This window comes from Rhinoderma darwinii, chromosome 1 (genome assembly GCF_050947455.1).
Source record: "Rhinoderma darwinii isolate aRhiDar2 chromosome 1, aRhiDar2.hap1, whole genome shotgun sequence".
NCBI classification, from domain to species: domain Eukaryota; kingdom Metazoa; phylum Chordata; class Amphibia; order Anura; family Rhinodermatidae; genus Rhinoderma; species Rhinoderma darwinii.
This window is the reverse complement of record NC_134687.1, coordinates 106,700,003-106,724,499: the sequence shown is the minus strand read 5'-3', so window position 1 is coordinate 106,724,499 and position 24,497 is coordinate 106,700,003. Positions and strand designations below refer to the sequence as shown.

At 45.7% G+C, this 24,497-nt stretch overlaps 1 protein-coding gene across 2 annotated transcripts in view; it reads left to right on the top strand.

The window, feature by feature from the left end:
• The first annotated feature begins 16,645 nt into the window (after positions 1 to 16,645).
• The window catches only part of CLCN3 (chloride voltage-gated channel 3), a 116,413-nt gene continuing 108,561 nt past the window's right edge, over positions 16,646 to 24,497 (top strand). The window contains exon 1 of one of the 2 annotated variants that reach the window (XM_075860255.1): positions 16,646 to 16,876. The gene's annotated coding sequence lies outside the window, so the exon portion shown is untranslated. The remainder of the gene's footprint in view (positions 16,877 to 24,497) is intronic. The other variant, XM_075860257.1, reaches the window with a different exon arrangement.

The window sequence follows — 24,497 nt, the reverse complement described above, 5'->3', positions numbered from 1 at the left end:
AACCGAGATTACTGGAGACAATAGCGCAGCATGAGACAACCGAGATTACTGGAGACAATAGCGCAGCATGAGACAACCGAGATTACTGGAGACAATAGCGCAGCATGAGACAACCGAGATTACTGGAGACAATAGCGCAGCATGAGACAACCGAGATTACTGGAGACAATAGCGCAGCATGAGACAACCGAGATTACTGGAGACAATAGCGCAGCATGAGACAACCGAGATTACTGGAGACAATAGCGCAGCATGAGACAACCGAGATTACTGGAGACAATAGCGCAGCATGAGACAACCGAGATTACTGGAGACAATAGCGCAGCATGAGACAACCGAGATTACTGGAGAAAACAGCGCAGCATGAGACAACCGAGATTACTGGAGAAAATAGCGTAGCATGAGACAACCGAGATTACTGGAGAAAACAGCGCAGCATGAGACAACCGAGATTACTGGAGACAATAGCGCAGCATGAGACAACCGAGATTACTGGAGACAATAGCGGAGCATGAGACAACCGAGATTACTGGAGACAATAGCGCAGCATGAGACAACCGAGATTACTGGAGACAATAGCGCAGCATGAGACAACCGAGATTACTGGAGACAATAGCGCAGCATGAGACAACCGAGATTACTGGAGACAATAGCGCAGCATGAGACAACCGAGATTACTGGAGACAATAGCGCAGCATGAGACAACTGAGATTACTGGAGAAAATACCGCAGCATGAGACAACCGAGATTACTGGAGAAAATAGCGCAGCATGACACAACCGACATTACTGGAGACAATAGCGCAGCATGAGACAACCGAGATTACTGGAGACAATAGCGCAGCATGAGACAACTGAGATTATTGGAGACAATAGCGCAGCATGAGACAACCGAGATTACTGGAGACAATAGCGCAGCATGAGGCAACCGAGATTACTGGAGACAATAGCGCAGCATGAGACAACCGAGATTACTGGAGACAATAGCGCAGCATGAGACAACCGAGATTACTGGAGAAAATAGCGCAGCATGAGACAACCGAGATTCCTGGAGACAATAGCGCAGCATGAGACAACCGAGATTACTGGAGACAATAGCGCAGCATGAGACAACCGAGATTACTGGAGACAATAGCGCAGCATGAGACAACCGAGATTACTGGAGACAATAGCGCAGCATGAGACAACCGAGATTACTGGAGAAAATAGCGCAGCATGAGACAACCGAGATTACTGGAGACAATAGCGCAGCATGAGACAACCGAGATTACTGGAGACAATAGCGCAGCATGAGACAACCGAGATTACTGGAGACAATAGCGCAGCATGAGACAACCGAGATTCCTGGAGACAATAGCGCAGCATGAGACAACTGAGATTACTGGAGACAATAGCGCAGCATGAGACAACTGAGATTACTGGAGACAATAGCGCAGCATGAGACAACTGAGATTACTGGAGACAATAGCGCAGCATGAGACAACCGAGATTCCTGGAGACAATAGCGCAGCATGAGACAACCGAGATTACTGGAGACAATAGCGCAGCATGAGACAACCGAGATTACTGGAGACAATAGCGCAGCATGCTGCACTACTTTCTCCGGTAAAATCACAGACACCCCGACGGAAAGCCGATTGGACCCATTAAAGTCAATGGGTTCTGACAGGCCGCCGGCGGAGTCCATTGTGCAACGGAATCGTTGCTTCTGTTATTCCTTTGTTCTGCTCTGAGGTATACCCAGGTCTGCCCTGGGACTCTAGTCCCAGGGAAGCTCATGAAGTTACTCTAAGTGATGTCAGGAGCTTCCCCAGGGCCGGAGTACCCAGGCAGAGCATCAGATAGAGCTCTGCCTGTGGACTATGGCCCTGGAGAAGCTCCTGACGTCACTCTTCATGTGCACATTTCTCTCCATTGTTCCTATGGGAGTTACTGAAACAGCAAAGCAATCGGGTTCGGCTGTTTCCGTAACTCCGATAGGAATCAATGGAGAGAGCTGCGCACAAGTGCAGCCACCTCTCCACTGACTAGCTGCCTCACCAGGTGGGGCAGGAGTCGGGTGACCCCTGTTCTGGAGATAAGTCATGGTCCCAAAGCTGGGAACTGGATATATCAGACATTTATGGCATATCCTGATAGGGGCCCCACAGAGCAGTATTGCTTGGGGGACACATGATGGCACATGCACATTACATTTTTTTGGGTGATTTTAATGTTTATTCTGGGTTTTGTTTTTTGGTATGTTCTGTTTTCTTCTCCCCCCCTCTTTTTGTTACAGTTGGTACTTACCTTTGGCTACTCAAACAGCTTCCAGAAGTTTCTGCTTTTCTGTACCTGGATTTCTTCTCTGATTGGCCAATAGGTCTCAACAGCGGGAAGCGGTTTCCAGAAGCTTCTGTTATTCTGCTAAGCGCCTGTATTCAGTTTTTGATCGGCCTCAACGGTGGAAAAATTCACCTTTAAAAATAGCCCATGTCTGGGGGTCCTGTGCCAGTAGCAGCCTTTTCCTGTGGACCAGCGCCCCGTCCTTCCCCCATTTTATTTAATTAAATTTCTGTTTTCTGTCATAATATTTTATTAGTGGGTTTTTTTGTCTCCAGCTATTGCTGGGTAGACTGGTTTATGAAAAATGATTTATTATTATATGTAGTATATATTTTATTGGTTTTAAACCTTCCCTCTTTAGCCACTTTTGACCTTCCTGACAGAGCCTCATTTTTAAAATCTGACATGTTTCACTTTATGTGGAAATAACTTCGGAATGCTTTCACCTATCCAAGTGATTCTGAGATTGTTTTCTCACGACACATTGAACTTTACGTTACTGGAAAAATTTGCTCGATACGTTCAGTATTTAATTGTAAGGGTATGTGCACACGATGAGAGGCTTTTACGGCTGAAATGACAGACTGTTTTCAGGAGAAAACAGCTGCCTCGTTTCAGCCGTAAAAGCTCCTCCTCGTATTATGCGAGGCGTCTGTGACGCTCGTAAATCTTGAGCTGCTCTTCATTGAGTTCAATGAAGAATGGCTCAAATTACGTTGCAAAGAAGTGCCCTGCACTTCTTTGCCGAGGCAGTCAATTTACGCGTCGTCGTTTGACATCTGTCAAACGACGACGCGTAAATGACAGGTCGTCTGCACAGTACGTCGGCAAACCCATTCAAATGAATGGGCAGATGTTTGCCGACGTATTGTAGCCCTATTTTCAGACGTAAAACGAGGCATAATACGCCTCGTTTACGTCTGAAAATAGGTCATGTGAACCCAGCCTGAAAAACACCAAATTATAGCGAAAAATGGCAAATTTTTTTATTTTTCTCAATTTAAATGTATCTGCTTGTAAGACAGGCAGTTATACCACACAAAATTGTTGCTAATTAACATCCCCCATATGTTTACTTTAGATTGGCATAGTTTTTTGAACATCCTTTTATTTTTCTAGTACGTTACAAGGCTTACACCGCGTTCCAAATTATTATGCAAATTTTATTTTTCGCTGATTTTCCTAAATAGTCGATGCAAATGACAGTCAGTATAATCTTCAAGCCATCAACCGTTGGAGTATAATGCAAAGTTTATTGAACAAATCTCCTAATGATAACAGATTTTTTTTAGAACTAAAAAACTCAAAATGCACCGTTTCAAATTATTATGCACAACAGAGATCAAAACATTTTAAAGGTTGTAAAGAGAACTAAAATGGTAATTTGTTGAATTTGCAGCATCAGGAGGTCATATTTACAGAAATCAAAAGCTCTTTCAATAAAAAAAAAAATGTAACAGGCCAAGTTACATGTTAACATAGGACCCCTTCTTTCATATCACCTTCACAATTCTTGCATCCATTGAATTTGTGAGTATTTGGACAGTTTCTGCTTGAATATCTTTGCATGATGTCAGAATAGCCTCCCAGAGCTTCTGTTTTGATGTGAACTGCCTCCCACCCTCATAGATATTTTGCTTGAGGATGCTCCAAAGGTTCTCAATAGGGTTGAGGTCAGGGGAACATGGGGACCACACCATGAGTTTCTCTCCTTTTATGCCCATAGCAGCCAATGACACCAAGGTATTCTTTGCAGCATGAGATGGTGCATTGTCATGCATGAAGATAATTTTGCTACGGAAGGCACGGTTCTTCTTTTTGTACCACGGAAGAAAGTGGTCAGTCATAAACCTAAACCTAAAGGGGCCTACCAGCTCTCTCCCCATGATTCCAGCCCAAAACATGACTCCGCCACCTCCTTGCGGACGTCGCAGCCTTTTTGGGACATGGTGGCCATTCACCAACCATCCACTACTCCATCCATCTGTACCATCCAGGGTTGCACGGCACTCATCAGTAAACAACACGGTTTGAAAATGAGTCTTCATGTATTTCTGAGCCCACTGCAACCGTTTCTGCTTGTGAGCATTGTTTAGGGGTGGCCGAATAATAGCTTTATGCACACTTGCAAACCTCTGGAGGATCCTACACCTTGAGGTCCGCGGGACTCCAGAGGCACCAGCGGCTTCAAATACCTGTTTGCTGCTTTGCAATGGCATTTTAGCAGCTTCTCTCCTAATCCTATTAATTTGTCTGGCAGAAACCTTCCTCATTATGCCTTTATCTGAACCAACCCATTTGTGCTCTGAATCAGCCACAAATCTTTTCACAGTACGATGATCACTCCTAAGTTTTCTTGAAATATCCAATGTTTTCATACCTTGTCCAAGGTATTGCACTATTTCACGCTTTTTCGACAGCAGAGAGATCCTTTTTCTTTCCCATATTGCTTGAAACCTGTGGCCTGCTTAATAATGTGGAACGTCCTTCTTAAGTAGTTTTCCTTTGATTGGGCACACCTGGCAAACTAATTATCACAGGTGTCTGAGGTTGATTGCAATGATCCAAAGAGGCCTAAGACACAATACCATCCATGAGTTTAATTGAAAAACTGAGGGCCTGTTCACATCACCGTTCATTTCCGTTCGGAGGGTTCCGTCGGGTGAACCCCGCAACGGAAAGTGAAACTGACAGCACAGCTTCCGTTTCAGTCACCATTGATCTCAATGGTGACGGAAACATCGCTAATGCTTTCCGTTCGTCACCATTCCGTCTGGTTTCCGGTTTTCCGACGGAATAAATAACGCAGTCGACTACGCTATTGATTCCATCGGAAAACCGGAAACCAGACGGAATGGTGACGAACGGAAAGCATTAGCGATGTTTCCGTCACCATTGAGGTCAATGGTGACTGAAACGGAAGCTGTGCTGTCAGTTTCACTTTCCGTTGCGGGGTTCACCCGACGGAACCCGGAACGGAAATGAACGGTGATGTGAACAGGCCCTTATAATTAAATGTTTATGACACTTAAATCCAATGTGCATAATAATTTTGAACACGGTGTAGAACTTTAGCAGCAATTTCTCAAATTTTCAAGAAAATTTCAAAAGGCTATTTATACAGGGGCCAGGTCAGTTGTGAAGTGGCTTTGAGGGCCTTATATATTAGAAACCCCCAATAAGTCACCCCATTTTAAAAACTGCACCCCTCAAAGTATTCAAAACAGCATTTAGAAAGTTTCTTAACCCTTTAGACGTTTCACAGGAATTAAAGCAAAGTAGAGGTGACATTTTTTTTTGAAGAAATTCATATTTGATCAATTTTTTTTTGTAGCACAGAAAGGTTTACCAGAAAAATGCAACTCAATATTTATTGCCCAGATTCTGCCGTTTTTAGAATTATCCCACATGTGGCCTTAGCATTCTACTGGACTGAAGCACCGGCCTCAGAAGCAAAGGAGCACCTAGTGGATTTTGGGGCCTTATTTTTATTAGAAAATGTTTTAGGCACCATGTCAGGTTTGAAGGGCTCTTGCGGTGCCACATGTGGTAATAAACGGCTGTTTGGACACACGGCAGGGCTAAGAAGGGAAAGAGCGCTATTTGGCTTTTGGAGATCACATTTAGCAGGAATAGTTTGCGGAGGCCATGTCGCATTTGCAAAGCCCCTGAGGGGACAAAACAATGAAAACGCCCAAAAAGTGACTCCATTTAGGAAACTACACCCCTTGAGGAATTCATCTAGGGGTGTAGTGAGCATTTTGACCCCACAGGTGTTTGATAGTTTTTATTAGAATTGGGCAGTGAAAATAAAAACAATCCTTTTTCTTCAATAAGATGTAGCTTTAGCCAACATTTTTCATTTTCTCAACAAATAAAGGAAAAAAAGAACCACAACATTTGTAAAGCAATTTCTCCCGAGTACGGCAATACCCCATATGTGGTCATAAACTGCTGTTTGAGCACACGGCAGGGCTCAGAAGGGAAGAAGCGCCATTTGGAGTGCAGCCTTTGCTGGATTGGTTTCTGGGTGCCTGTAGGACCAAAACAGTGGAAACCCCCAGAATTGACCACATTTTGGAAACTACACCCATCAATGCATTCACCTAGGGGTGTAGTGAGCATGTTAACCCCGCAGGTGTTTTACAGAAATTAGTGTGCTCTCGATGTTGCAGAGTGAAAATGGGATTTTTTTCCATAGATATGCCAATATGTGGTGCCCAGCTTGTGCCGCCATAACAAGACAGCTCTCTAATTATTAAGAAACTACACCCCTCAATACATTTATTAAGGGGTGTAGTGAGCATTTTCACCCCACAGGTCTTTTCCATAAATGAATGCGCCTCGGATGGTGCAAATTAAAAATTTATATTTTTGTCTAGATATGCCATTTCAGTGGCAAATATGTCGTGCCCAGCTTATGCCACTGGAGACACACACCCAAAAAATTCTCCCGGGTATGGCGATGCCATATATGTGGAAGTAAACTGCTGTTTGGGCACACTCAGAAGGGAGGGAGCACCATTTGGCTTTTGGAGAGCGGATTTTGCTTGGTAGTAGATTTTGAGTATTGCTGGTATTTGAGTATTGAGCTACTAGTAATTGGCTCCTCACATCAGATTTTATTCTGATAGTTTCCGGTCCGCTGCTAGGGGGAGAAAATTACGCGCAGACGCTGTGATAACGCAGGAGTGGGAATGCATGGAAAACACTGCTAGTGTAGAAACCACGCATGCTCAGAGACTAGCAGTCTTTACCACACATGCTCAGAGACCAGCAGTGTTTCTCTCCCCTAGCAGCAGACCGAAAACTATCAGAAGAAAGGGAGTATCCGGTCCACCACTTCCCTCAGTGTACAGTGACGTCAGGAATGACATACCCGTACATTGAGCCAGCCGGAAAATGGAACTCAAATCATGGACGGGCTAGCGCCGGAAGTAAGGTTTTTCCTACTGGTGATGCATCACGTGACCAGCGCTGGAATCAGGTGTTAGAAGATGAAAACAAAACGTAAGTATATTACAAATTACATTATTTTTATATGTGCAGTGACATTGCTCCCGGAAAACCCCTTTAAGTGATCACGCTATAATTGACTTTTGTATGATTGCCACCTCATAGAGAAGCACTGATAGGGAAACAGTAAACTGCCTATCAGTTAGGAAATATATTTTGGTGATGATATCATCGAAGGAGTAAGAGAATTTAGACTCTTCCTTTCTCAGTATCCCATGGAGTATGTAACTTATGTGCCTCTAAATGCGTTAGAACTTTTAAAAAAAATAAGACAAGAGATCAACTACAGCATTTTATAGACCTCATGTGTTAAGGATCTGCCAGGCACAGCTTCTGTATCCACGCCCATAGGTAATCAGTCTGCACCTGCTTCTATGTCTGTGAGACTGACTCCATCTTCCACCACTCAGGATGGCAGGCTTAGGAGTGGGAGAGCCTATCACAGCCTGGCCAGACGGAGCTAGCTCCCGCCCTCTGTCTATTTATACCTGCCTTTCCTGTTCCTCCTTGCTTGTGATTCTTCTCGTTTTGTTTCCTGGCCCTGCTGCAGCTTCTTGAACCATTTGACCCTGCTTCATATTGACCCTGGCTTACTGACTACTCTCCTGCTCTGCGCTTGGTACCTCGTACACTCCTGGTTTGACTCGGCTTGTTCACTACTCTCCTGCTCTGCGTTTGGTACCTCGTACACTCCTGGTTGGACTCGGCTCGTTCACCACTCTTGTTGCTCACGGTGTTGCCGTGGGCAACTGCCCCTTTTCCCTTGCTTCTGTGTACCCTTGTCTGTCGTGCACTTATTGAGCGTAGGGACCGTCGCCCAGTTGTACCCCGTCGCCTAGGGCGGGTCGTTGCAAGTAGGCAGGGACTGAGTGGCGGGTAGATTAGGGCTCACTTGTCTGTTTCCTTACCCCCATCATTACATCATGATACCTCATGTGCCTGAAAGTGGATTTCCAATCATAACGAAGCACTCTGGAAAAAAAAAATTGTCCCTCCATTTGTAAAGCAGGTTATGTAAAATGTAGTCAAGAAATTATTTTACTGGTTCTTCTGTGTGGACCAAAGGTCAGTCTCCCTATGCAAGCCTATGAGACTCCCATTGAGGTTCTCAAAGGCTTGCATCGAGACTAACTAACGGTCCACACAGAAGACGCTGTAGTAGTCAGAAAGTCAAAATGCAGGTTACAAAATCTAATGTCTGCCAGGGAGAGAGCAGATAACCCCGTAGTCGACTACGCTACTGCTTCCGGCAAAACGACGGGTCCGGTGCACAAAAGAGGCAAACAGAAACCAGGGGCACCGGCTTCGTCACCATTAAAATCAATGGTGATGGAGACGGAACCCTCTGGTTTCCGTCGGTGTCAGTTTGTGTCTGCTCGGGGTTCTGTTCTGACAGAAACCTCCAACGGAACGTCAGAACGGGACCCCAACGCAGATGTGAACAGAGCCTTAGATCTGTATTCTCCATTATTTTAATGAACTTTCCCCTACATAGTTCTGCTTGAGTCTCTAAGAAATGTGTTATCTTCATGTGTTTATCGTGTGGCCTTCATACACCCCATTGTAGCGGGTTGGCTAAACGCCCAGACATAAAGTGCAACTATTTCTCGTTATCGCAACAAACTCCCTCATGGGAAAGAACAGTTACCAACACTTCATTGTATGTTTGTCTCCAGGTGTTACCTGATGACAGCATTTTAATGAAGAATTATAATTATGTACTTGAAATATTCTTATGGTCTGCTATTGGCTGAATAAGAAATATTGTCACATTGCCTCTGATTGGTTAACCTCAAGCATACAACCCTTTTGAATGATATTATTGTAATTGAGTTTGGCAATAAACCCCCAGAGGAGTATTTTGAGCATATCAGCAGCGTCTGTGTGTTTTTTTTCTCCTCTCTCGATATATATCGGTATAAAATCTCCTGATTAGGATGCTGGATAAAGTTCCTGGCGCGAGAGTCTCTGTTGGAACACTCGTCTAAATTTCAGTCTAATATATTTTGAGCCATTGACTTCCACGACAATACTGACAGTATCACACTCGGCAGGGACACATCCTCCTGACAAAGCGAATAGTACCACTCATTTGTCTATCAGTCCTGGACTGCACAAAGACTTTTTGTGAAATACAAGGATTTTCTTATAATAAACATGTCAAGAGAGGTGACAGATTCTCTATCACAGGAGACGACATCACAGATTCTAGTCCTTTTTTTCTGTCTTTTCTTCTCCATCCGGTCCAGACTTCATGATAACTTCTCCCTGCCATGACCCATTTCTGCAGAATTTGCCACTCAGATGTCTTCGGCTCCCCACTTTTTTTAAATTTCCACATACACACAGCCCTTGTAGATAGCGCCACACACAGCCCCTGTTGATAGCGCCACGCACAACCCCTGTAGATAGCGCCACACCATCCCCTATAGATAGCGCCAAACACATCCCCCTGTAGATAGCGCCACACACACCCACTGTAGATAGCGTCACCCACAGCCCCTGTAGATAGCATCACCCCCCCATAGATAGCGCCACACACATAGCCCCCTGTAGAGCGCCAGCCCCCCTGTAGATAGTGCCACACACAGCCCCCCTATAGATAGCACCACACAGACCCCTTGTAGATAGCGCCACACACAGACCCCTATAGATAGCGCCACACAGCCCACCCCCTCTTGTAAATAATGACACACAGCCCCCCCTTATATATAGTGTCATACATTCCCCTGTTGTAAATAGTGTCACACAGCCCCCCTCTTGTAAATAGTGCCACACAGCCCCCTTGTATATAATGCCACTCAGCCCTCCCCTTGTAAAGTGCCACACAGCCCCCCTTCCTTGTATATATTGCCACACAGCTCCCCCCCTTGTATAGAGTTTTACATAGCAATCCCCCGTGTATATTGCCACATAGCCCCCCCAAAAAAATAAATATATTGTACTTACCTTGCCCTGTTCCCACGACGGACAGAGAGCTGCACATCCTCCAGACGGGACGATTGCGCAGACCTGCGTGATGCAGTGCCGTAATCACGCCGGCCTGCGCAGGGAGTCTTCGCAGCGCCTTATAGGCTGCAGGCCTAACATGGCCTGCAGCCTGTAATATTAATTTGTATCTGAGGACGCAGATACAAGTGGATGTGGCTGTCGCTAGCACGAGGGCACCCTCCGGCGCTAGCAACACCGCCAGGCATTATGGGGCCCGTGCCACCCGGCCGGGCGGCCATGGGCACCCTGGGAGCCTTGGGCCCCGGGCGGCCACCCGATCCGCCCTTATGATGATCCACCACTGTCTGGGACCCTCACCTATTGGGAGAACGGGGGTTCCAGATCCCAGTTTGCCGACTTGCAGTCTCCATAGAGTTCAAAAGAGAGATGGTCACAGTTGGATCTCTCTCTCTAAAAATCGATGGTAGTTTTGGAAAAAAGCTAAACATATCCTGTGGATCTACCATAAATGTTTAAAGCGGATCTGTCATATATTTATACTGCCCTGTCTGTGGGCAGCATAAAGAAGTGACAGACACTGATTTCCCCCTATTAGGCTACATGCACAGGTTGCGTATTTTGCTGCAGCAAAACTGCAGGAAACCGCAAGACATACGCACAAAAAAAACGCACCCGAAGGTGCGTTTTTTATGCATTTTTCAGTGCGGTTTTTACGTTTTGCTGTGTAAATCGCGGCATTTTCATGCTGCGAGTTTTGCTGCGTATTTCTCCATAACTAGGAAGATAGAATTTGCAAGCGGTATCGCGGGATAAATTGACAAGCCGCATTTTTGAAAATACGTACCGCGGGTCAATTTACACCCCGAAAAATACTGCAGCGTGGACATGAGATTCCCTGGAATCTCATTGCCTATGCTGGTACTGTATTACGCTGCGGTTTTGCCGCACGCAAATACGCACGGAAAAACCGCATGTAATACTCATGGTGTGCATTGACCCTTTGGGTGCAGTCGCATACAGCAGATTTTGTTGCAGAAATATCTGCAACTGAAAATCAGTTACATTCATCTGAATGTGGTTGTTTTTGCAGCAGGTGCTTGGATTTCCGTAAGTTTCATTCAGATGAATAGAACTTATTTTCAGTCGCAGGAATTTCTTACCGTGCATAGGGAGAATAGTGTCAATCAGCGACTGGGGGGATGCGGGAGGGGGAGCATGAATGTATGAATATAATTGGACTTAGGCTGGATTCACACGAACGTGGCGTTTTTGCGGACGCAAAAACGCGGCATTTTGCGCGCGCAAAAATCACTTGCCAGCTCCGTGTGTCATCCGTGTATGATGCGCGGCTGCGTGATTTTCGCGCAGCCGCCATCATAGAGATGAGGCTAGCCGACGTCAGTCACTGTCCAAGGTGCTGAAAGAGTTAACTGATCGGCAGTAACTCTTTCAGCACCCTCGCCAGTGAATTCCGATCACCATATCTAGCAACCTGTTAAAAAAAAAAAAAAGAGGTTCGTACTTAACGAGAACTTCCCGGCCGTTGCCTTGGTGACGCGTCCTTGGTGACGTGTCCTTGGTGACGCGCCTCTCTTGACATCTGGCCTCACCTCCCTGGATGACGCGGCAGTCCATGTGACCGCTGCAGCCTGTGCTTGGCCTGTGATTGGCTGCAGCTGTCACTTGGACGGAATTGTCATCCCGGGAGGTCAGACTGGAGGAAGAAGCCGAGGAGTTAGCGGTAAGTTAGAACTTTTTTTTTTTTTTTTTTACTCGTTCATGTATATTGGGATCGGAAGTCACTGTCCATGGTGCTGAAACAGTTTAACTCTTTCTGCACCCTGGACAGTGACTATATCCGGACGTCGCGTATCGGAAATTTTTTTGCCGGGTTCGGCCAAAACGAGTTCGGCCGAACCCGGTGAAGTTCGGTTCGGTTGTCCGGGTTCGCTCTTCTCAAAGACACTCCGTTTGGATGTTTGTAAATAGAAAAGCACGTGGTGCTTTTCTGTTTACATTCATCCTTTTGACAGCTCTTGCGCGAATCACGCAGTTCGCACGGAACTGCTACCGTGCGGCATGCGTGGTTTTCACGCACCCATTGACTTCAATGGGTGCGTGATGCGTGCAAAACGCCCAAAGAACGGACATGTCGTGACTTTTTTTCAGCGGACTCACGCTGAGCAAAAATCACGGACATGTCTGCACGGCCCCATAGACATATAGGTCCGTGCAACGCGCGTGCAAATCACGCGCGTTGCACGGACGTTTTTCACGTTCGTCTGAATAAAGCCTTAAGGTGCGCATTGCGTTTAAGAGTATAAGATCTAAATTCTCATAAACTACTTTGATTTACCCAATAAGTGACATATCGATTAAATCAGTGTGTCTGTTACTTCTTTATGCTGCCCGCAGACAAGTCAGCATAAATATATGAAAGATCCTCTTTAAGATGGAAATACCCCTTTAATGCCAGATTCACTCTCTCTGGCCTCCTGCACACGGGATATAAATGCTGTGGAATTTCCGTCCAGAATTTCCATGCAGCATTTCTGCAGTGTATTACAGTAGCAGTAAGTTAGATGAGATTTGTTCAAATCTCATCCACACGCTGCAGAAAAAAATTGCAGAAAACACGTGAGGAAATTGATCTGTTGCACGGATTCTTACACAGAGATTCAGGACGGCAATTCTGCAACATTTCTGCTCTGTGTATAGGGGACCTCTAAGGCTAGATTCACACGAGTGTATGAAGCCTCGAACATGAAAAACTGCAGTTTTTCACGTCCGAGGTGCATCCGTGCTGCACCCCTGTGGGATACGTTATTACGCATCTCCCATTGACTAGTCTGTGGAGGGATGCGTGAAGCGCAAAAAAATAGGACATGTCCTATTTTTTAACGGACCCTTCACACGGTCCCTTTGAAACAACAACATTGAATTACATAGGTCCGTGTGAATTAGGCCTAAGGGGATAGCTATCAAAACGAGTGTGTGAGAAAAGTTGAGCAGTACGGGTAGTATTTAAGGGTGGGGATCATGAGCTAAATATTTTGTGCACCGCTTCTGGAATCTCCCTGACTGTCCCAAATTGAAAAAAAAAAAAGGGAAATACCCGGACCCTGGAAGGGCAGGCACGTCTCCCACAAAGCTGAAAGTCTGTTCTGCTGAAGCTGTCAGTCACTTCCCCTGCGCTGGCAGACACAAGGAGAGAAAGTGACATGTTAGTGGCTGTTGGCTCACTTCTGTCTGACACTGTGTATTGGTGTGCTGTCTGGCACTGTTTATGGGGGCACTCTACTACTGTAAATCGGGGATCTCTACCTATCCTTATGGCTGTACATAAAACATCATACATCCCAACCATCCCGGATTTTGTGCGGTGTTGCGGTGTCCCGCTGTCCTCAGGACGCAGCTACAGTTGAACCCAATGCTGAAGCAAGGAACCGTCAGCTCCCTGCTTCAGCATTAGTACAGAGGACTCCCCGGGCACAGCGCTACTTTAAGTGCTGAGCCCAGGGAAGCCCTTGACGTCACTGTCCATATATGGACAGTGACGTCAGTGGCTCTGCCTCCTCCTGTAGAGAATCCCCGGCCATGGCGTTTCCGCTGCTATGGCTGGGGATTCCGCTCCTAGAGGGAATCCCTGACGTCACTGTCCATGTATGGACAGTGACGTCAGTGGCTCCTCCTGAGCAGAATCCCCGGCCACGGCGTTGCCGGGGCTAGGGCTGGGGATTCTGTCCCTAGAGGGAGTCCCAATGGCTACAAGGGAAGGAGGGGTATTGCTATCTACAGGGGGGGTGTGGCACTATCTACATCGGCACTGTGGCACTATGGGGGCACTGGCACTAGGGGCAGCTAAGGGAGCATTATAATGTATGGGGGCAGCTATGGGGTATTATACTGTATGGGGAAGCTACAGGGGCATTATACTGCATTGGGGCAGCTATGGGGGCATTAAACTATGGGGGAAGCTACAGGGGCATTATACTGTATGGGGCAGCTGTAGGGGCATTATAGTGTATGGTGACAGCTAAGGGGGCATTATAGTGTATCGTGACAGCTAAGGTAGCATTATACTGTATGGGGGCATCTATGGAGGAATTATACAGTATGTGTCAGCTATGTGGGCATTATGCTGTATGGGGGCAGCTATGTGGCATTATACTGTATGGGGCAGCTATGGGGCATTATACTGTATGGGGGAAGCTACAGGGGCATTATACTGTATGGGGGAAGCTACAGGGGCATTATACTGTATGGGGCAGCTGTGGGGGCATTATAGTGTATGGTGGTAGCTATGCGGGCATTATAGTGTATGGTGGTAGCTATGGGGGCATTATACTGTATGGGGCAGATGTGGGGGCATTATACTGTATGGGGACAGCTATGGAGACATTCTACTGTATGGGTCAGCTATGGGGGCATTATGCTGTATGGGAGCAGCTATAGGCATTATACTGTATGAGGGTAGCTATGGGGCATTATACTGTATGAGGGCAGCTATGGGGCATTATACTGTATGAGGGCAGCTATGGGGCATTATACTGTATGAGGGCAGCTATGGGGCATTATACTGTATGGGTGCATCTATGGGGGCATTATACTGTATTGTGAAAGCTATGAGGGCATTATACAGTGTGGGGGCAGCTATAGCCATTATACTGTATGGGAGCAGCTATGTGGCATTATACTGTATGAGGGCACCTATGGGGCATTATACTGTATGGGAGCAGCTATGGGGCATTATACTGTATGAGGGCAGCTATGGGGCATTATACTGTATGGGTGCATCTATGGGGGCATTATACTGTATTGTGGAAGCTATGAGGGCATTATACTGTATGGGTGCATCTATGGGGGCATTATACTGTATTGTGGAAGCTATGAGGGCATTATAATGTATGAGGCCAGCTATGGGGCATTATACTGTATTGTGGAAGCTATGAGGGCATTATACTGTATGGGTGCATCTATGGGGGCATTATACTGTATTGTGGAAGCTATGAGGGCATTATACTGTGTGGGGGCAGCTATTTGGCATTATACTGTGTGGGAGGCACTATGAGAGCATGATACTGTGTGGGCTGAAGCGGCGGTGTATAGGCGGGGATTGGGCAGGATTAGAGGCGATAAAAGGGAAAACATTTTCCGCACTAAGCGCGTAGCAGCGGTTGTCCTGCTTTGTGATACTTAAAGGGAATGTGTTGCCAGCAAAACATGTTTTTTTTTTTTTAATTAAACATTTAGTGTGTAGGTGATTAAACATTGTTCAAATTTTTTTTATTTTTTTCACGAGTCAGGAAATATTATAAATTAGATTCTAATTTATAATATTTCCCATTGCTGGTCACTAGATGGAGCTATTCCCAAAATTGCAGCATTGCATGTGGTAAAGCAACCACATTGCTTTTTGCTGCAAAATTGGGAAAAAAGCCCTCGCTCTAGTGAGCTCTCAGCATCCCCCCCCCTCCTTTATCCTGGCTAGTGCCGGGATAAACGAGGGGTTTGAACGGTGTAACCTCCTACACTGTGTGTCGCCATTTTTTTAGCTAACACACAGTGTAGTAGGTTTACATACAGTAGTAAACACACACAAACACGAACATACATAGAAATCTCTTACCTGCTCCTGCCGCCGCGGCTCCCTCCGGCCTGTCCGCTCTGTCTGCTGCCGCTGGTCCAAGTGCACAAGTCCGGAAGCCGCGGCCGGAAGTAGTAATCTTACTGTCCGGCCGCGACTTCCGGTCCACAGGAAAATGGCGCCGGACGGCGCGCATTTCAAATTGGACTGTGTGGGAGCGGCGCATGCGCAGTTCCCACACAGACGGCGTACACAGAAGTGGATGGGACGGGACCCGTTCGCAGTCCCTATGGGACTGTGCCTGCCGTATTCCATGTCTGTATGTGTCGTTAATCGACACATACAGAAATGGAAAAAAAAATGGCAGCCCCCATAGGGAAGAAAAAGTAACACACAAACACACAAATTAATCCAAACGTTTTTAATAAAGCACTAACATCTTTAACATATTTAAAAAAAAATTGTGATGACACTGTTCCTTTAAAAGTTGGGAGGTATGATAGCATGCTCTGTTCAGGTCTTGTTTCATCTTGCACCATGACAGTTCCCTTTACTTTCATTAGGAGACTATCTGAAGATATGGATCCTTTGATAACTGTGACAAATCCCTCAGGAAAATGTAATCCAATTACCCAACATTCCTCATTGTTAGAGCAGCTACCTGCATGGCTAAGACAGCACCCCTACCCCTCCCTAAAATCCTCCTCCCTGCGCACAGCTGATGAATGAGGCCTTCCCTAGCAACGCCCACTCCACCCTAGCAACAGCTTCAGCAACTGCCCGAAAGCGAGGCCGGATGTGCAGTTCCTCTTCCAGCAGGTAGAGCGAGCAGACTATAGGAGCCCATAGTCCTCTGACCACCGACCTCCATATCTGACGTACCGTCCTGTTTGCCGCCGCTAATACCTACCTGCACATCAGCACGGAGCGGAGGAGGGAGAGGATGAGGCATACTGCAGCCGGGGGAGCAGGCAGTGCCCCCAGTCACCCAGTGCAGGTAGGAGGCCTGTTCCATTCATTTTTTTTATGACATGTTCGCCTGGTGACTGTCGTCAGGTAGAGCGGCCTGTCCCTTACTGGAGGGAGAAGCGTTAGCGCTGACTGCCCCCGCCCCATAGGTAGGTGACAGCACGGACAAGAGGTGAGGAGTTGGCATCAGTCCCATAGTACTGACCCTATCATTGCCCCTAATAGCAGAAGGTAAGGAAGACTGGGGATTACACAGCTACTTGTGCCATGCGATGATGGGCATAGCTGGTGTATGGTGCCAGTCACATGCTGCTACTTTCCTGTGATGAGAGTTGGACAACTTTCTCCTCCCCATAGAAGTCAATGCAAATATGTGACCTTGTTGGATCATATAAAAGTTCTGAAGTAAAACCATAAGATAATGAATAAGTACCCATCCTCCACCCCCTCAGTGAGAGTAGTGGTCTGAAAATACAGGACCATAATGCATTGCAGGGTTTAGACTGGGAACATGTGCAGACGTTCGTGGCATGACCGCTTCATCCGTCGTAAGTCACATACGACAATAGCAATATCTCGTGTCTCTTTTTACCCCCCATCAATTGCATAAAAATCTCCTGAAAGTTGTATGTATGTGCTCCACAATGTATTCCTGTAAAAAAATCTCCTGAAAGTTGTATGTATGTGCTCCACAATGTATTCCTGTAAAAAAATCTCCTGAAAGTTGTATGTATGTGCTCCACAATGTATTCCTGTGGGCTGCCATCATTGTGTGACCCTTGTAACTGAAGCTGACCGGCTTCAAGATGTCTGTGTGTCTACCCACCCTTAGGCTAGGGCTCCACAGGGACATTTAGTTGTGGTAAAATTACTTCACCATGCTTGACATTAATGTTTCCCTATGGGTAAAAGCCGTGTGACGTGATCAGAAATCTTGACTGTCGCATTGGGAAGCGTTGTGGTTGCTCATTGTAATGCCGTAGCCTTAGGCCTAATTCACACGAGCGTGTTAAACGTCCTATGTAATTAACGGATCTATGTACTTGAATGTAGCCGTTCACACAGCCGTTGTTTCAACGGACCGTGTGAAGGGTCGGTGGGAAAATAGGACATGTCCTATCTTTTCATGCATGACGCATTCCTCCATAGACTCTCATCTATGGGGGATGCGAGACATCGTGTCCCGCAGCGCTGAGCACAGATGCACGTCAGACGGGAAAAACAACCGTTTTTCACGTCCGAGATGCGCCACACTTGTGTGAATTGGGCCTTAGTCCTCTTGCACTGTCGTGGTGGAAAGAAGGGTTCTCGTATATCGGAGAATAGAATTTATTGGCAATTCTATAGTCTAAACTTGCCATCCGAATCAGCCCCACAGAGCTGGCTCTACACACCAGCAAAAATGCCAACGTTGCCATATTGCGATGGTCAAAATGTTGAATTTACGGTAGACCCATGATTTTACGACACCTGCAGCCCTAGACTTAACCCTTTAGTAAACAGCCTATTTTAGGCCTTAATGACCAAGCTATTTTTTATGTTTCTCCATAGTCTCATTCAAAGGGCTCGTTTACACAAGCGTGTTATACGTCTGTGCGACGCGCGTGCTTTTCACGCGTGTCGTACGGACCTATGTTAGTCTATGGGGCCGTGCAGACAGTCCGTGAGTTTTGCGCAGCGTGATTCCGCTGCGTAAAACATGACCGGTCCTATATTTGTGCGTTGTTCGCGCATCACGCACCCATTGAAGTCAATGGGTGCGTGAAAACCACGCATGCCGCACGGAAGCACCTCCGTGGGACGAGCTTGATTCGCGCAACAGCTGTCAAACTATGAATGTAAACAGAAAAGCACCACGTGCTTTTCTGTTTACAAACATTCAAACGGAGTGTCATAATGATGGCGGCTGCGCAAAAATCACGCAGCCGCGCATCATACGGGGCTGACACACACGGAGCTGTTAAGTGCCTTTTGCGCATGCAAAACGCTGCGTTTTTTGCACGCGCCCCCAAACGCACACACTCGTGTAGTCCCGGCCAAAGAGCTATAACTTTTTTTTATTTTTGCGTTGGCATGGCTGTATAAGGTCTTGTTTTTTGCGGGACAAGTTGTATTTTTTAATAGCACCATTTTGGGGTACATAGAATTTATTTGTTTCACTGGATGAATACCAATGGGAATTTTTGGGTTAGAGCCTAACCTTTAAATGTGAGATTTATTTCACTTTTTAGCAAATTAAGATAGTGATACAATTGTATCCATAAAGTTCGTTCACTAGCGCTTGCGCACTTTACATTGACACATGTAATAAGTTCAGATAGGACAAGGATGAGATTTAAATGGTTAATACCATCACACTCTAGTATTTATATTTTATTTTAGAATTTTCCTGGTTTCTATTTATTTTTATATTTTTTTTATATTTTTTCAAAAAATATTATGTTTAAATATTTTAGTTCCAAGTTGGGACCGGTACCCTCCTTGTCACAAGGTGTGTACCAGGAACTGTTCCTGGCACACACCTGGCACACACCTTGTGACAAGGAGGGTACCGGTCCCAACTTGGAACTAAAATATTTAAACATAATATTTTTTGAAAAAATATAAAAAAATATAAAAATAAATAGAAACCAGGAAAATTCTAAAATAAAATATAAATACTAGAGTGTGATGGTATTAACCATTTAAATCTCATCCTTGTCCTATCTGAACTTATTACATGTGTCAATGTAAAGTGCGCAAGCGCTAGTGAACGAACTTTATGGATACAATTGTATCACTATCTTAATTTGCTAAAAAGTGAAATAAATCTCACATTTAGGCTATGTTCACACGGAGTATTTTGGGGGAGGAATATCTGCCTCAAAGCTCCAAACGGAATTTTGAGGCAGATATTCCTCCCCCAAAATACTCCGTGTGAATAGCAATGATCGCGCCGTTTTTCGCCCGCGGCCATTGAGCGCCGCGGGCAGAAAACACGCTTTCTCCTGCCTCCCATTGAAGTCAATGGGAGGTCTGAGGCGGAAGCGCCCGAAGATAGGGCATGTCGCTTCTTTTTCCCGCGAGGCAGTTTTACTGCTCGCGGGAAAAAGACGCCGACGCCTCCCATTGAAATCAATGGGAGGCGTTCTCGGGGAGTTTCTGCCGAGTTTTGCGACGCGGTTTCCGCGTCAATAAACTCGGCAAAAGACCCCGTGTGAACATAGCCTTAAGGCTATGTTCACACGGAGTATTTTGGGGGAGGAATATCTGCCTCAAAATTCTGTTTGGAACTTTGAGGCAGATATTCCTCTCCCTGCACGCTGATTTTCGCGGCAATTATCGCGCCGTTTTTCGCCCGCGGCCATTGAACGCCGCGGGCATAAAACAGCGAGATATACGCTTTCTCCTGCCTCCCATTGAAGTCAATGGGAGGTCGGAGGCGGAAGCGCCCGAAAATAGGGCATGTCGCTTCTTTTTCCCGCGAGGCAGTTTTACTGCTCGCGGGAAAAAGACGCCGACGCCTCCCATTGAAATCAATGGGAGGCGTTCTCGGGCCGTTTCTGCCGAGTTTTGCGACGCGGTTTCCGCGTCAAAAAACTCTGCAAAATACCCCGTGTGAACATAGCCTAAAGGTTAGGCTCTAACCCAAAAAAATTCCCATTGGTATTCATCCAGTGAAACACATATATTACTCAAGGGAAAAACCACGTATATTTACTATTGCACAGTGAATAAAATACATATAATTTATTGATTAACTTTTTCTGGCGGGGAATAGAAAAAAACCCCGCAATTTCTCCACTCTTTTTTTTTTGCATTCTAAATTCACACCGTTTACCATGTGGTATAAATAACACAATAATTTTATTCAGCGGGTCGCTATGATTGTAACTATACCAAATTTATAGTTTTGTTTTTTTAATGTTTTACTACTTTTATACAGTAAAAACAAAAAAAAATGTTTTTGTTTCTCCGTATTTCAAGAGCCATAACTTATTTTTTTTCTGTCGCTGCAGATGTATGAGGGCTTTTTGATTTGTGGGACGACTTGTAGTTTTTATTGGTACCATTTTGGCATACATGCGACTTTATGAATATTTTTTTTATTTTTTTTTTTAAGGCAGGATTCACAGAAAATAGCAATTCTTGCATTGTTTTTTATTATTTTTTTACGGCTTTCGCCGAGCAAATTAAATAATGCAATAACCTTATAGGTGGGGTCGTTACGGACGGGGTGATACCAAATGTGTAACTTTTTTTTTTATAATTTTTGTAAGGGGAAAATATTTGTTTTTTTTTCACTTTTTTTTTTTATTAACTTTATTAAACAGTTTTTTACTTATTTACTTGTCTCACTAGGGGACTTCACTATGCAATCATCCGATCGCTTTTATAATACACTGCATTACTTCTGTATTGCAGTGTATTACTGCCTGTCCATGTAAAACGGACATGCATCTGCTAGGCCATGCCTAGCAGACCTGGGGGCCTTTTATTAGGCCCTCGACTGCCATAGAAGACACTGGCACCCTGCGACCTTATCGCAGGATGCCCATAGGGTGAGAGGGGGAACTCCTTCCCTCTCAGATGTGGCGCTCGCTATTGTGCGCCGCATCTGAAGGGTTAAACGAGCGAGATCGATACTCCTTGCGCGTTCGAGCAGGTCTGTTCCCAGCCCTCAGCTACCAGAGCAGGGAGATTTAACGGCTCTCAGCACTGTTTATTCCGATGCAGCGCCGTGAAACAAAATAAAGCCTGTTAATGGCCGCTGTGAAAAGGTGTATTGGCGGTCGCTAACAGGTTAAGGCTATATGATGTTGCAAGCGAACCTCCATCAAATCTTCGTCCAAACTTCAGTTGTTCCCTATAGGCAAGGTAATCACAAGCGACTATTGCAGAAGTCGTGTATCCAGTCTAGGCATCCAGTAACCGGCCGATCGTGCCTCAGGGGGGCGCGATCTCGAGTTTGAGGGGGCGCCCCCCTGATTCTAACACTTTTTAAATGTGATCGATTGCGGCATTTAAGGTGTTAAATGGGCGGAATCCAAGTGAACTTTGATTCCGCTCATTGCAGGGAGGAGTCGGCTGCGTGTAACAGCCGTCACCCGCTGTGTATGGAGCGAGCTCAGCCCGTGAACTCGCTCCATACTTCCCCTTAACCCCCATCACGTACAGTTACGTGATTTTGCGTGAAGGGGTTAAGGCCTTATTTACACGAGCGTGTGCGTTTTGCGCGCGCAAAAAATGTGCTTCTGTGTGCCGTGCGCGATTATCACGCACCCATTGACTTCAATGGGTGCGTGATGCGTGAAAAACGGCCATACATACGCTGCGTGAAAATCACGGACCGTCTGAACGGGCCTATTCACTAACATAGGTCCGTGCGACGTGCGTGATTTCCACGCGCGTATCACGGACGTAAAACACGTTCATGTGTATTATGGCTCAGTTTTTACCATAATACGGTTTCCATATAAGTACCTGAGCCCTCTGCATATGCCTCTGATTTCATATGGAGTTTTTTTTATGTTGGATTCCGTATAAATCCAACAAATTTCCCAAATGTCCCAATAGACTCTGGGGGAGATTTATCAAAAGTTGTGCAAAGAGAAAGTAGAGGCAAAGAAAGTAGAAAAAGCGGGTAAAAACAGTACTATACAGGCAATGGCTATTTTGCGTCAATGTACTTTCTCAAGCCTACGAAATGTGGAGGAATTGCCCATAGCAACCAATTACATCTCGGAACTGGATTGGTTTCTATGGGTAACTACTCTACTTTACACAGGGAGTTGTGCTGCCGACAGCGATAATATTTTCTGCTGCATAAATTGTGAACAGCTGATGAACGAGCGTTTACAGGGCACTGATCAGGAACGAGCCTTCACGTGAACGCTTATTTGACTTATAATTTGCCAGTATAAAAGGACCTTTAGGGTATATTCACACGCAGAGTCAAAAACGTCTGAAAGTACGGAGCTGTTTTCAAGGGAAAACAGCTCCGGATTTTCAGCCTTTTTTTTTTTTTTTTAAGTCACTCGTGATTTTCGCTGTGTTTTTTTGGAGCTGTTTTCAATAATCTATGAAAAACGGCTCCAAAAACGTCCCAAGAAGTGACCTACACTATTTTTGCGGCTGTTTTTTTTTTTATGTGGCCGTTTTTCAAAACGCCCGAGTAAAAAAATGGTCCACGGAACAGAACGCTGTTTTTCCAATTGAAATCAATGGACAGATGTTTGGAGGCGTTCAGCTTCCGATTTTCTTAGGCGTTTAACCCGTTAGTGACCGCCAATACGCCTTTTAACGGCGGCCACTAACGGGCTTTATTCTGATGCATATGCCTTTTTACTGCACTGCATCAGGATAAGTAAACCGAGCAGGGAGCTGTCAAATCTCCCTGCTCTCAGCTGCCAGAGGCGGCTGGGGGCGTCCCTGCTCTGGCGTGTGAGATCGATATTAGTATCGATCTCACCAGTTTAACCCCTCAGATGCGGTGCACAATAGCGTGCACCACATCTGAGTGGTTTTGGAGAGAGGGAGGGAGCTCCCTCTCCCACCGACACCCGACGGCAGCCGGGGGCCTAATAAAGGCCCCCAGGTCTGCCTGGAGTGAATGCCTGCTAGATCATGCCTCTGGCATGACCTAGCAGATGCCTGTCTGTTTTTTTTTTTTAAATTCTTTAAAGATTTTTTTTCACAACATTTACAAAGGGGATACAGAAAGGAAAAAAAATGCACGGGAAGGGGGGTAGGTACATAAACGCAAATTTGTCGTACCATGATACAATTTTGTATTAGTACATAGGCACATAAATCAACAAGTATTATGCTTTTATAAAGAATATGCCCAACATAACATGTGATAAAACTGTTACTTCGCTTACATCCAACATACTAAGATCATAAACTACCTGCATGGAAGCTATTAGTAATTACTACCAATAGTAAGCAAGCAAGGTGCCTACCATTCATAGAACAAGTGGGTAAGAAGGGGCAGGCTAAAAATGGATTGGGTACAACAGAAATAGAAAAGGCAAAAAATAAAATAAACCAGACAGACGAGCCAATGCTAATGTAGGTGTCCGTGTCCTAACCCAAATCATCCCCGCACCACCTCCAGATCCTCGTCAGTCTCCAATGCCTAAGAATTAAGCGCTTCAAACTCTGAGGTTTTACAAAAATCTCGCCATTTCTGCCAAGTCCGAGAGTGAGAGACGGAGGGCTGGTGGACTATAGCTGTCGACTCTTCCATATATTGTATGTGTGACATTTCCCTGATCCATTCCGACACCGTGGGGATCATATTACTTTTCCAATGTCTGGGAATCACCGTCCTGGCTGCAACCAGTATGTATCCCAACAACGTGCGGGACCAGCCCTTATTGGCCCCCGGTATGATGGATAGGAGCAATACTTTTGGGCAATCCTCTAAAGTTATGTCAAGGATGGTCTCGATCAAAGATAGTATCGAGCCCCAAAATGGGTGAAGGAGCGGGCACCCCCACCATACATGGGTCATCGTTCCCCTCGCCAGCCCACAACGCCAACACCGATCCGATGTAGAAGGGTATATCCTGTGTAGGACCGCCGGCACTTTATACCATCGAGACAGGATTTTAAAATTAGTTTCTTGCGCCTTGCATGAGATTGAAAATCTATGGCCCAAAGTA